Consider the following 15,055-nt stretch of genomic DNA (forward strand, 5'->3'; position numbering starts at 1 on the left):
TTCTCTTACATTTATTCATTTTATCCCTCTCTAGCACCTAGCTTCAAAATGCAGGTGTACATTTTTTGTAAGAGCATCAAATGTTTACTCTATATATGTCCTATGTGCACTTGGTACTCCAAATCCTGATTTCTGCTTAGTGCCTTGTGGTTCTATTGCAATACAATAGTAAAAACAACTGTAATAATGATAATAATATCAGAAAAATTACAAAAGGACATTAAGAATGTATCTCTAGAAATAATATTGTTATTGGTAGTTCATCCACAGTTTAATAGATCCCTTAATTTCCCCTAAAATCACCACTGTGGGTCAGGCAAGAAACAGAAGAAAGAACAAAAACTTTATACTAGCTTACGTATTTGACTCAAATTTATGAGTTTCATCCTCGTAACAGTCTTGTAAAATGCAGCCCTGTCTAAGAGCTGAGGAACTTGAAAAATCCACCTTACTCAGGGTCACACTTAAACGAGTAGAGCTGAGATTTGAGCCCAGGTCTCAAGAAAGGCAGGTCTTTCGCTTTCCATGAAGAAGCCCTTCACTCCCCACTACCCTTGTTCTGTGTGACAAGTCCAGCTAAGCAAGTACTGGGTGCCTGCTCATCTGCACAGCCAACCTTGCCACAGCCAGGAACGTGCTGCCAAGGCATGCACGCAGACTTTGGCCATTGAAGTGGATGTGAACATTTCCAAACACAGGGAATTTAGGTGTGGAAGAACCTTGAAAGCAGCAGAGAGTGGGGTTTTTTTCTTCTGAAAAAACAAAGGTAATAAGTACTTGCAAAAGATTCCTCTATGGTGACAAATGACAGCTAATGGTTTGCCTTTCCCTTCCTGACCACTCTTAATGATCTTCCCTCTGACAATACTGGCATTTCTGAAGGTTATGGCACCCATGTCTGACATTATCAAAAGATCTAGAAGGGATAAAGCAGCTGTGCTAATGCGTTTAGATTCATTCAGTTACTTAATCTCCTAATAGGCTTCAAGCAATGGATGGGTTTCAGTTAAATTTTTGATAGTGCCAGAGAAGCTAAAGTTCAGATGTTTTATTAAAAGGAAACCAAATTGTTGACAGCTCACATTAGTTGACAGACACTGTAAAGGAAGGCATCTATTTACCCACTCAGGCTAGATTCCAATTTACATAAAACCTCAGGATTTTTGTCAACATTTAAATATCTGACTCAACCAGAGAGAGAGACATAACCCTTATCCAACTAGTGTCAAACTTGGAGAAAGATGAGAATAAACTCAATGCAATCATTGAACACTGATCACTCCTCTAGCATTAAAAACTGATCAAACCCTCTTCAGCTTCAAATTGAGTGTGATTCTCAAATATTAATAGGTGATTATGACCTACATCTCCAACTAGCCAGGTGGCTCAAAGTCACAAATGGAATACATCATGGTTATTCTCTTTCTTCCAAGTCCCCACAGTCCATAGGAAGCAGACTATCAGAGTAGCAATGGAGTTTCTCCAACTCATTCAACAGGTCCCTGCTTTTCATTTCTATTCTAAACAAAAGAAGGGGCGGGGGCACTAAAGACTTTATATTATACTCCAAAACACAAGTATACTGAGATGCAACCTGGAGTTTTTTTAGTCAAGTGTCAGTCCCTCTCAGTCCTACAAACCCCTTTAGAATAAAAGCAGAACTCTTTTCTCTTGGTTTTCTCTTCCAGTTTGCCCTGGGAATAAAAAAGCAGAACAGCTAAATGTTAACAGAACAATCGAAAATCTACTTATTAATGGGGCAAAGAGCAAGCAGCTCCCCCACTTGCCGACATTTTGGCTTGAGACCCCTCTCCCAGGCAGGCATGAGCAATCAAGACTGTTATCAACAAGAAGAGTTGGAGTACTTGCCGGCTTTGACTCTTCTAACTGCTAAAAGCAGGGCGGTTAGGGTTGGAGCCCAGTGTGAGGATACAATGTGATCTGCTCTTAAGCACTGCAAGCTGCTCCATGTTGTACTTGAAAAGAGCATTAAGAGCTAGTCTCTTCCTGCCTTTTATATGGGACATGAATGGGTGGCATCATCAGGTTGCAGGCACTGGACAGTCTCAGGAGCACAGGATGCAGATACTTTCCTGCGATTATATACACATTTCAGCACAACGCACAAGCAGAGAATCAATCCTCATTTGCAGAAGGATAAAAGGCATTTGATCGCTATCTCCATATACTAATTAGACCCTATTCAATGAACAGTATGGGCACTTTTGTGATTTTTGCTTAAACTGAATTCAAGCCTAGCCTGTGTAGGCATTTTATAATATGCTGCTGACTACTTAGCTGTATCTTCAGGCAGCCAGGTTCAATTTTTTCATGCCATTGTACTAAGCATCACAAGGTCTAAAGGATTTGAACAGCTAAATCCTGCTTTCATAAGTGACTAGGCAGCTGGAAGCCCGAGTAGTAAAAGGCATTGAACAGGCCTTAAAGCCTAAATCACATAGGCACAGACATTAAAACATATTTAACTCCTCAAATCCAAACGGGTACCTAGCAAAATGTTCAAAAAAGCAACTATAGTCCAACTTCTACTTTCAAAAGATGTTTTTGAAGATACAGCTATGTGGTTTTGGCCCCAGGTCACTTAATGGACTTAGATTCCTAAATCAGCTAGAAGCTTTCAAAAATGTTTCCTTTTTCCTTTCTGTAAAATGCAATTTATAATAGTATGGGGGCTGGGGGGGGGGGGGGGGAGGGCAGGAGGAGGAGGTGTTTCTAACATAACAGGTGTTATTTAAACTTTTAATGTGTTATGTCTTTACATGGTTGCATACAGTTACAGCTAGGTAGCAACAAACTCCCCTCTATCAGAGATTTTGGTGCAATATTTATTTTGTGTGTTCTTGTATTTGAATTTTTGTCTCTAAACCAGTACTAGTCAAATTGTTTTCAGTATTCTCTTTGCATCCTTGCAAAAGGAAAAGAAATCTCATTCAAGTCAAAATGGTTTTTATTGTCCATTGATCTGTATAACCAAACCTACAGCAACTAATTTGCCAGATTAAACTAATAAATTAAGATTGCCTCACTTGAATCCTGACTGTTGCAAAAAACAGGCACTAAGGGAAAGAGATTTACTGGGATGAAAGAAATCTCCATTTTAGCTACATTTTCATAGCTCCTTTGGTCAGGATGAGCTGACAGTTATCAGAATCCAAGATAAAGATATATGATGTTTAGAAATAGCATCTAAGTTATTATTCCAGAGAACGAGCAGAGTAAGTGTGTTATTAATCCTGGGTTCTTAGGCCAACTTAATTGCTGTCAGTAAATCCGTAATTATTTATGTAGCTTCTTTACAGTGAGTAACTAAAGGATTGAAATGATTTATCACACAGTTGCTCTGCAGAGTAAATTCAATAATTATTTTTTGCTAAAATACAGTGTATGAGGGTACCTTTACTTGGGGAGCTTCTGTTGTCATATAGTGCACTGTGGTATATTGTACTCTTATGTTCTACTTTGAGTGAAAGTGTTAGTTACCAACCAGCCCCTGGTAACATGAATTCTTCTCTTCTTTGCATGAGCCAGGCAGAACAGATATATATATAAAGCTGTTGGTATTTAGTATATTGCAAACCAGTAGGGATAGGTTTCAATTTAAATTAGTAAGAAAATTAAGCTTTAATTTGAGAGGTCAGAAAGTGACTTGGATTAATCTGACAATCAGAAAATCTTGGAAAACTTTCTGAATTACTACCACCATGCTGGCTCCAGCATCACTTGGCTGTTGCAGCCAGCCCAAGTGCTCCCGTTCACTTTGTATTCGTGGGAGAGCTGAGGCCCAGCATCATGCAGTGTCCCCCCAAGGAATTTTGTCTACAACAAAAACTGGTTTACGGCTGTCACCGTAGCGGTCACCATCACCCACTTTTGTGGTTGCAACATCTTGTCCAAAGTTAGGGCCAGTTCCTACCGAGATGCGTGGATTTTCTATCTCTATTTACTGGCCACCCGTAGCAGCCAGAACAAAATTGAAGAATCTGTTAATCTGACAAACATGCCATACACTGAATTAAATTCTTAGCTCTTGAACAGTATGAAGAATGAATTGTCTGTACTATACACAAATGCCCAGGCTAGGGATCTCTGTGCAAGTCAGACGATCAAAAATAGTAGGAAGTTCAGCAGGATTCAATATATATATATATTTAATGTTACAGCACTAAAACCAATTTCTACACTTATTAATTTGAGCAGATATAAGAAATAAGGAAAACTCCAGATTGGCAAAGGCTGAAGATGATGGAAAATGGAATGTTTTTGGGGGACAGATGAATTAAATATAGAAACTGTAACAAGAACCTGTAACAAGAATGCAACAATTCAGACAGCCAAGATGACCATTTTTTTGCAATCCCAATTTTGTAGCTATTTCATTGAAAAGAAAATCATATCGGAAACTTGAATGTGTTGAAATCACTGTCATTGCTGAAGGAGGTCAAACCAGCTGTCCTGTTATTGCTTACCCACCTGGATGTCCACAGGCCTAGGAGATACATCATGGAGGAGGGCATGGCTGCAGCACAGCTATGCGTAACAGAAATATTGATCTGATCCTATCTTGCTCTTTTGTTAAAAAAAAATTAACATTTTCTAATCACAGAAGAACAGCCTGGAGACTACATAGGCATGAAGTGCATCAAAACCCATAATGACACTAAACTGAATGTCCCAAATAATATGCAAATTACCAGTAATAAAGACTTTACAAGTATAGTGAACACCTATGAATAAATGGCTGTAGAAAGTGTAACATACTAGAGGCTTTGTAGATATGGACAAGCCTTCTTATTCTTAGCTCTAAGACTGTAGCAGTAATTGTCAAGAGCTGAGAACAGTCCGTCTAAAACCTCTACAAGCTTGAAGTTAAAGAGACTCCCTGTTGTCCTTCTTTTCAAACATGCAGTTTATTCCAGTAAAAAGAGGCCAGGAACTCCTGAGGAGAGTCTGCCAGGATCCAGAACTGCTGCAGGAACTAAGGCCTGCCATTTGCCTCGATTTTGCTACTCACTGCAAAGAAACTATTAGAAGGCATTAGTTACGCTCTGCAATCATGGAAGCTATTTTCCAGCCAGAATTTAGGAAACCAGCAGCATCTTGCAGAAGCCAAGCTGGCATAGCTCTTGGGAAGTCTTCCTGAAGGCCATCTACATGGAGGGGGGAGGGAGGGAATCTGCAGAATATCATCTGGATCTGATTAAGGAATTTAGATGTGGCAATAAATGAATAATAACCACTACAGAACATCGTAAGTGAATAATTCTGCTCTGCACAAAATCCTGTTGTGTCTGTTAAACATTTAAACACTATGTACTTTTCATTTACATTTAAATTAAACTGGAGTCATTCAGTTCTGAGGCAAACATCCATGAAAGTTGTTGAGAGTTTGCAGTACTTCCAAATGCAAGGTAATAATAGTATTGTCTTGCAGAAGTACTACATGTTCCTGGAAATGGTAACCGACTGTGATTTCTTTAGTGATCTAATTGGTATGCCATTGCCTCTATTATTTCATTTTGCTTAGTATGAGCATAACCAGATGCTGGGTTTTCAGAACAGAAGAATGATGCTTTAGATGTGTCAAAGTGAAGGGTTGGAAACATGATAAAACCAGTTCCCCCAGGAACTGGCGAGAGCTCAGACCAGAGAAATTAAAGAAAAGTTAAATGATACATGTAAAACTGTTGTCCTTGAGATAGCGTACAAGCCTTGGGAACCGGACTACAGCCCAGTCAAAACTGGCTTGAATTTAAGATTCATTGCAAACTGGAAACTCAAAAGAGGTTAAAAATGGGGAAAAAAAATAATCTTGGTTATGTTCAAGGCAACAAGGTCCATTTCCACAAAAAATAAAGCTCCTGAGTGGCTACATATTAAGAATAATGTGAAAAACAGTATGGTGTCACACAGAAAGGTTTGCAAACACAACCAAAAATTGAGCCTACTCACAGAAATACATTTGGTACTAACTGGGAGTAAGCAGGAATTGAACCCCTGGATCTATTATTGTCTGTATCCTGCTATGAAGAGCAAAATGTCCACGCTTCCAAGATAGGTTACCTCAGTTAGGTGCTAGCGTGGTTCCCAGACTCTTACGAGGTCACCAACAAATGCCATGGACTTCTGGAAATTTCCTACTTCAATTTTTATTTCAATCTTTACATGTGCATTCACTTCATGGTTTCATTAGCTCGAAGAAACAAGGATTCTTCCAAAGTAATTATATAACGTGAATGTCTATCTGCTATTCTGAGTAGGAGCTATAATCCGAGGGCTGTGTGACCAGGAGGGACACGTTGCTTCTCTATCATTAGGTGGCCCTGAATAAACCTCTTGCCTTTCAGCTACCAGGAAGCAAGAGAAATCACTCACTGTGGACATGTATAGCACCCAGTCCATATTTCACACATACCTTCAGGACTGTAGCTAAATTCAGAGTCATAGTTAAATTCAGGAAGCAGAGCAAGAGGGAAGAGGAAAATGTATACAATTACATGTTATTTTAATGAGCATCTCTGGCTGTAACTCTAATCAAAATAATTGTAAATACTGGTGAATATGCATAGCATGCATATCAAATACAAAGAGTGATGCCATATCCTACCTGCTGCTGAGAGCGAAGAGCTGCTGTGATCACTGAGTGTGCTTTTACCTTATAACTCAAGGTCTTAAGCTGCACTGAAGCATCTCACATTGGCTCAGGCTATGTAGTTAACTAATTTAACTGACATTTTATTTTAATTTCTTTGCTACAAGATCAGCCCCTATTGTTCCTCTGTGCCATCTGCAAGTACAAAATGTTATCTTGTCTTAATTTTAATTATTATAACAAGCCCATTCTTGGTATAAGTTCTGGCAAAATTTCAGATCTTTGCAGAAGGCCAGAACACCACTTATGGCCAAGTTAAATCCCACTTAAACTTGGTGAAGTTTTGAATTGGATTTAACTGTGGCACAGACAGTCTGTTACACCCTCTGTTCAGAGTAGATAGATATACATTGCATGGGATTCTACGCTGCTGCCCAAATATTTCCTATCTCATAGAACGGATCAATTTTCATATCTAGGGTATATGGTCTCACATCATAAACTTTAATAAAAGTCAATTCTTGAAAAAACATAACAATTCTGGCTGCTCAGTTACTCTGTAATCACACACAACACAGGATAAATACATAATGAGGATATGCAGATATTGGAAAACTGGCGGGGCACTGATCTGATTATTAGCTGGCTGCTGGTAATCCTTGCAATGTAATCAAAAGTGAAAACTGCTGCAGATCAGCTGCTAAGGCATCCATTTTCGTGAATGGTGTTGGTGGGCTCCTGTTGTGGTTTTGCATAAATTTTCTAATGGGAATTTTTAGTCATTCAAAGTGAGGGTCTGATTTGTTGACTGTTGTGATCCTTGAAGGTTGGAGCAGCTCAGCATCATCTGTCAAGCCCCACGTTCCTCATGTAGCATTGGTACTCCTCAGCTTGAATTATACCATATTCACCTAGAAGAGAAGCTCCTGGTGCCATGACTGTTCCCAGCAGCTGCCCTTGCAAACCAGTATCTTTATTACAACATAATTTATTTAGTTACTTTCTTGTTTTTTTTTTTTTGTTGTTGTTTTTTTTGTTTTTTTTGTTTTTTTTGCTTCTTCCCACCCCAGTGAGCCAGCAAACTGAATTTGTTCACAAAGCAAGCAGTGTTTTGTGGATTATCTGTAAAGTTTAAACCGATGTCTCTAAAGTGGTGCCAAAAGCTGTATGGACAGGCTACTATTGCTGTAACTAACTGGGTTATTTTGAATATTAAACCCCTTCCTATTCAGTCTAAGCAAACCCACAGATTGCCTCTTGAGCTGTCTGAAGTCTGCCCATCTGAAGGCACACCAAAGCTGCTCCAGTGCAGCTTTCTCACCAGCTTTTATATAACAGTTGTGAACATACGCAGAAGTTACAGCCATGCTAACTCCTCAGCAAACTAGTCTCTCCTGCTTGTGGACTTACACGCAGGAGAACACGCATTCTCTGATGGAAATCTAGAGGTTTTATGAAAATTTTTATTCAAGTCACGTAAGGCAGAACGATCTGAGCAAGAAATAAAATCTGATGGTAGATGAAGGCTTGCAATGTGCTAGATCACGTAAATTGCTTAAACTACTATGATTAGCAAATAAATCTATACACAATTCAAAGTATACTTTCAGACAATTCACCAAGGGCTATAATCACACTGAGTTATTCAGTAAGTTCCAATCTGATCTGTTCAGAGCTTTCTACAAAGGACATTATCGTGTTATCTAAGCCATATTCTTTTAGTTATCAGTCCTGAAGCTCTTTTTCTTCCAAATCTAATTCTCACAGTTATAAGGGTTCCCCTCTGTCTCTCCATCTGCAATTATAGTGTAATAAAATGTATTTTATTTGATCAATATCAAGAAACACACTTTTCTATGTACTGCAGAACAGGAAAGGATGATATTCCCAGCTAAATTATTCCCAAATGCAAAGCATCAAACCCATTAATTTTGTGTCTCTGATTTTAGGATAAGCTAAGTCTATGTATTTCTTAGTTTAAAAACATAATTAACCTGTTTGCATATGTAGGTACCTATGGAACCAAATGCACATTTTAGCCTAAATAATCAGGAAGTCATCACATTTCCAGGCATGTCAGGGAAGAGTTTATGAACAGAGAAGAGCAGGACTTACCCACAAGAGCCCTGAAAAAGTCAGTAGGATAAAAACCTCGCACAATACATAACCATCACTGCAGGTTATCTCTAAATTGTCTGTAAGTCTAGTGCCTAACACTGTCACAGTATAGAGAATTAAACCAATTTGAGCCCCAGCCTGCATTCCTGATGGAGGCAGTTGGCTATACCTGTTCAAGGAGAACACTGTGCATAAGGTATCATATTGACATGTACAAATAAGCTGTTTAACCTTGGCTTATGACTTTCTTATGTAAATCTAAAGAGCAGAATTGTTTCTGATCACGTTTCAGGCACTTGATGCAATCAACAGCATTTCTTCCTTACAGATTCTCAAACAACAACAACAACAAGAAATAAGAAAAAAGAAGAAAAAAACCCAAACCAAACCAAACAAACCTCATGATACCTCACAGGACACCATCATTTCATTCATACTTGGCTTCCCCATGAAGAAGTGCTAAAAGGTTCATGTAAATGACATTTTCTGATCAGACGTCAGCAATTGCATTTTGATGGAGGAGAGGCAAAGGACATAGAGATATGCGCAGGACAGAGAAGATCATAGCTGGAGGAAGAAAGGGGCTTACAAGAACTTTGGACATATATTTGGCAGCAAAACGGGTTCTCTGCAAGTTAATACAGTGATGAAAGGATGATGCTAAGCACTTAGCATTGCATTATAGTTTAAGAACGAAAATCTTATTTCTACAAGTTGTCTGACAAGGAAAAAAGAAGTTTGTTATCTCTAAGATATGAGCTTTGTTCAAGACAAATCGGGTGGGGAAAAAAAGCAACCCGAACCAATTTTCTGATGGACAAAAAGACAATGTGTTTATGTTTCAGATCTGTCAGTTTTGTTCTCCCACCTTCAATTATCTGTAATCCTCCCCCCACCCTTAAAGATAAATGGAAGCTTTTGATTTTAAAAAGATTTATTTTTATACTTGTTCTCCAGTCGACAAAGGCACCTGTAGCCCTGACAAATGTCTCCAGGCCTCACTAATCAGTGCTTTTGTTTACTTTACAGCAAATTTAATACTAAGGTCGACGGGAGAGTCATGGAGACTGATGACCCCCGTTTAATGACAAATAGGAACAACATCAAGAGTATCAGCAGCAGCTGCTCCTCACTGATTAAACAACATGCTCTAAGCCCAGCTGAGATAGCTCATTTGTAAGGGGGAGAGGTGAATTCAGCTTTCATGTCCATTTAGTCTTTGGTATGTCTACCTAGCCTAAAAGCACAGGTTCCAATTAGTGACATCCATCATCCATCCCACTACTATTATTTCAAAACAACACCCTCATTTTTGATAAACCACAGAACAGTCCTAGGTGGTAGCAAATAGATTGTCCTTTTCACATTTGGAGTATGACTTCAAAATAATATTTGTTGTAGGTGAGAAATATTTTTGACAGATAGATCTGAGAAATTTTCTGGGGGAAAAAAAAGGTTTAACTGTTGAGAATAAACTGCTGCACCTATTAATTAAAATGGACTTTGATGGATATAATCAGTATGTATGAAACAAAGGTGCATAACAAGAAATGATAAGAATAAAGCAAATACTAACTGATAAAGCTGAAAGACTGCTGTAATTATGGGCTAAAACAACTACAGATAGCTGATCCCAAAGGACAATTTTGGAGAGAACAGCACTGAAGATTAAAAAAAAAAAATCATGCATATTCCTCACCTCACCTGTTTTTTTTAAAACCTGTCCCCTAACTTGGACCACAGGCATTTGTGTTTACTAAGGCCACTTCAAATCATATTTTTAAATGATATTTACAATTCAGTATCTTTTCCCTTTTCTTCCCTTTCCTTCATTCCAAAATACAATAAAAGATATCTGGAACATGTGTTATGCAATGAGATACATCATTTATATTCACTGATAAATTCTATATAATTTTATCACACTCTAATATTATTTCCATTAAGTTAAAAATTTGCAAGACAGAGCCCTTAGTTCACACTCAATCATCTGATTTGCACCAGAGGAAACCCTGAATAACTTACATCACAACAAAATGTACATCAATCTGAAGAATACGTTATTCAGTGAAAATGTAATTTTTTTTTTTTACTTGGGAAATCAGTACACAATAAGCAAAGCAGTTACTCCACAGTCCGTCCTGTCTGAACGCGAAAATATGCAAAGTGCACAGTAAGAGAGCCCCTGCTGGAAGCTAATGAGTTTACTTGTTATTGTAAATTCATGCTGTCACGTTTTTTTGTAGACCAGCCAGGAGAAACACTTCATGGTACAGCCTTATAATAAAATGCCCCAGTGTGTATTACTGAAAACCTAAGAAAACGGAAATCACAACTGTGCAGATTATCTAAAGAAACGAGCACAATGTGGTTTTGAAAAGCAGCGGGACGTGTTCTCTCCAGATCTTCTAGTATATTCCAAAATGTTCCTCCGAACTCTCTAATTTTGAGATAAGTGGTTAGACTGGCTGAGAAACAACGTGCCTCTCTCTCCTCCCCCTTCCCCACCTTCACCTACACGCAGGGATGTGTCTGCCAGCACATTAGTCTCAGGGACAAAGCTCCTCTGCTCAATGCAGGGGTTAACATCTCTTCTTTCTTTTTCCACTAAAATTAAAATGCCGTATCTCCTGGGTTTTTATTGATCTTATTTTTCAAATAATGCAGCCACACATTAAATATTTTGAAATAATCTAAATGCAGACCCCTTTGACTTTCCTGTTCTACTTCTTTGGTAACTACAAATATTAATACAGTGCACTTCACTCACTCTCATACGCTCCATACCAAACTCTAATGAAACTCTGAAAAACACTTGTCAGGCCTCAAAAAAGGAAACCTTGCTGGACCTTGGCTGAAAGTCTGGCATCAGGCTGCTACGAGATACTATGAGGAATGCCAGATGATGTCCCTCCTGCCTACTCAATCTTAACCTTCAGGTTTCTCGCACAGCGTTGAATCTGTGCTCTCCCTGAACGACAGAGGAGCTCATAATCATGTTAGAAAGTGAGGGCTGAGAAAACCCATTATAAAGCACAAACCACCATTCACTGCTGCACATCATCTCTTGGTAACTAATGCAAATGAGTCCCCAAAGATGTATTTACTGAACCAGACAGCTGTACAGGAAAGAAATGGCAGCTTACAGCTTCTGCCCGTAGGTGATGGTAAAAATGAGTTGCTTTTCATAATTATAGTAGTGCAGATTTAAAAGAGAGGAGAAAAAAAATTGTTCTTTGCTGAGGCCTAAAACCAGAGGTTTTACACTCTTTCCCATGATGATGCTTGGCAATAAGCCAGACTAACCAGAAGTGGTACCTAATTGATCTGTAATGCCAGCCTGTATCAATGGCATTTCTTCAAAACAGAGAATGACATCAAAATGTAGTAGATCAAATCAATGTAATTAAAAAATGGCAAAATATTATAACCCATTACGCACAAAGTGATTAGGACTGTATGCGTGTAACACAGCTCTTTGGCAGCGTAAATGGCATGCAAATAGCATGGTGTCATGCAACCCTGTGTTATAAAACTTAGTGAACTTCAAATCAAACTCTTTGCTTGAGCTGTTTTCCATCCCCAAAGTGTAAGGAGGTAGATGGGGAAGAAAGTCTTTGCTCTCTGTGTATCTACCTCTACTTGCTCTGTGTGGGAGCACTTGAGCTTAGTGGACTAAATTCTCTGTGCAACACTTTCAGTGTTGCAGCTTCACTGCCTGGTATAGATAAGATGCAGCTGTTAGCCCTCTTATGTGTACTAAGTTTCTAAAGGTGGAAAAGTCATGTCTTGTTGGAAATAAACTTGGCAACACTAATCTTAGTGAACTATGTAAGGACTGAAAACTAAAGAGTTGCATATGTCATTGCTTTAATACAAATATAATGATCATAAATTATTTTCATTTATCTTTCAAAAGTGCTTTTCATCTTCTTGGCCTCCAAACTGTTTTATGACCACTGACTGTGATTCTGATTTTATGAAGCATTTAAACTAATGCTTAGCTTTTAGCACTTTTCAGCTCACCTAAAATCGGTACAGCCATTTAGGACGTGGTTGATTTTCACTGAGGCTGATACCTTGCTGGATTAGGCTGAAAACCTTCAGTGCTTGAGATCATTTGACTGCTGCTGAGATGCTGAACATAATAAAGAGGCTGTGGGAAAAGAATGGAGACTGGATGATACACAGAACTGGCTAATGCTCTGCAAGTACTTCTCAGCTGAGGTTTCACTGGACTTTTTCCTCATTAATTTTCCCACTTCTCTGAGCCTATTCTTTGCAGGAAGCTGGCAAGACTAATAGCTTAATGCATGGCCTCTAACATGTCTGTGTCAAACAGTTTAGAAAGCCTCTAGACTTGTACAGTTTAGAAGAACAAATAAAACACGTAACCAATACACACTGTCTAAGCTAATTTGGAGAGAAAAATGCAAAACGTATTATTTGACATAAGTATTTAATGTCCTTAGCACATCAGTACCAGCATTCAACATCTACTTGTTTGGTTTTTTCCTCTTCAAGTCTTGGCTTCAGCAAATGCTAGAAACCAGCTGCAGATCACAATTACATCAAATTATTTTACTAAGTAAACACTGGGTCAATCCATTTTCCAAACATGTCAACAGAAATCTCTCACGTTTCTTTTAAAGAGTACCAGGCTGATTCTAAAGCAATTATAGTCATGACAATGATGCTCCAACTGTATCTCATATTTTTCTTTATATTTTTAGCAGCAGTTTGACTGGAAAAGTCTGAAAAATCCCCAAGGCAGCTTCAAATATTCCTCTTCTGACCTTATTTTGCCAAACTTAATTAAAAACAGAAAGCAAACTATTACTTATTTCCATACTGGTTTTTGTTCTTGTCATGTACTAACCTGAAGACAAAAGGAAGTTGATGCTTTAAGCAATCGTAAATCCTAACTCACTTCGTCAACAAGTGCTTCAAAGTCTAGCAGCTGATTTGAGAGTAGATCCAGAATGAGTGATAAAGGCTGTGTGCCATTTGCATTTTAACAACAGCTTTGACTACTGATTTTTAATGTATGTTGTGGAGATTCATTCTCCGAACCACCTCTGTAACTGGTCTTCCTTTTCTTTTCCCCAGTTGTTTCCATTCGGATCTATTGCAATTCTCCTGACTTCACTAGCAGAAGAAACCTGGGCTTTTAAGCTATAGGATGGTAATTTGGGGAGTTCCAGTCTCTGAACATAGCAGGTGGTAAATAATTTTTGAGTGCGTGGGTGAGAAGTATTGCTCATGAAAACTAAGGAGGAAACCCTGAGGAAACCTGAAGATGTTTTCGAATAGGAGTTTTTGCTGATGGACGTCTCCAAGACAGATGTCCAAATTTGGCACACTGAACTATACAGATGGCAGGCAGAGCCCTCAGGTGCAAGGAATTGTTTCTTTGCTAGCGCACTGCTGGACAAAGAATTGTGCCCTTATCTATAATGTAAGTAACGTCTTCTCGAAACAGGCAGAGGAAACCAGATCTACTTACTGTAGGAGTAATTGGTATGCATTATAAAGAAAAAAACCGCCCATTTAAAATATAATTTCAGCTACCCTCTAGCTCATGCCTTGGGGGAAGAAAATTCTAAGACTTACACAAAATTTTCCCTTACTTTAAGGAATTCTTCCTTTTGGTTTCAAAATTATTTGCAGCCCACATTAATCTGGTGTGCTCTCAGTTTTATTGCTAAAATGTAGTTACACTAGAAATAGCCAGGAAACTGCATTTTGTATGTTCCAGTAGAAAGAAATGGATGGGAAGTTTCCTTAATTTTCATTTGTCATATGTTCAGTTTTTGAGTCAGCTTTATAGGCATTTAATTTTGACTCTTGTTTAATCAGTTTAATTAGTACTTTCCATTCTTTCCAGCCTTTTGAACGTACCTTAAACTTTTAAGTGCCAAAGTCTGGTTTTATCCATTATGAGCCTGGCTACTTTGAAGCTTTAATCTCCTGTGGACACATCTTGCTACATTATCATGAAAATTTTCTACAGGGAAGAAAGTTGAAATTTTGTTGTAACAGTTACTGGTGTATGACTGTCACAATGCCATCATATGCAACATCTTCAGCGTAGGAAAAAGGAGGGGGAAAGCCTAGGCAATTGCAAATGCAAGTAAGATAAATTGATAAATGAATTATGTCCTTGCACGTTCAAGACACCTTTCTTAATATAGCTCAGTATTTGGGAAGCAGAGTGTATACTTAGCTAAGAAAACATAGTGTTTAGCACTATGCAGAGTATTGCATTTTCATCATTTTTCTTTTTCAAGAATTTCTCTAATAATATATTTGAATGATGATGGAGTA

Source organism: Accipiter gentilis, chromosome 7 (assembly GCF_929443795.1).
Source record: "Accipiter gentilis chromosome 7, bAccGen1.1, whole genome shotgun sequence".
Classification (NCBI taxonomy): Eukaryota; Metazoa; Chordata; class Aves; order Accipitriformes; family Accipitridae; genus Astur; species Astur gentilis.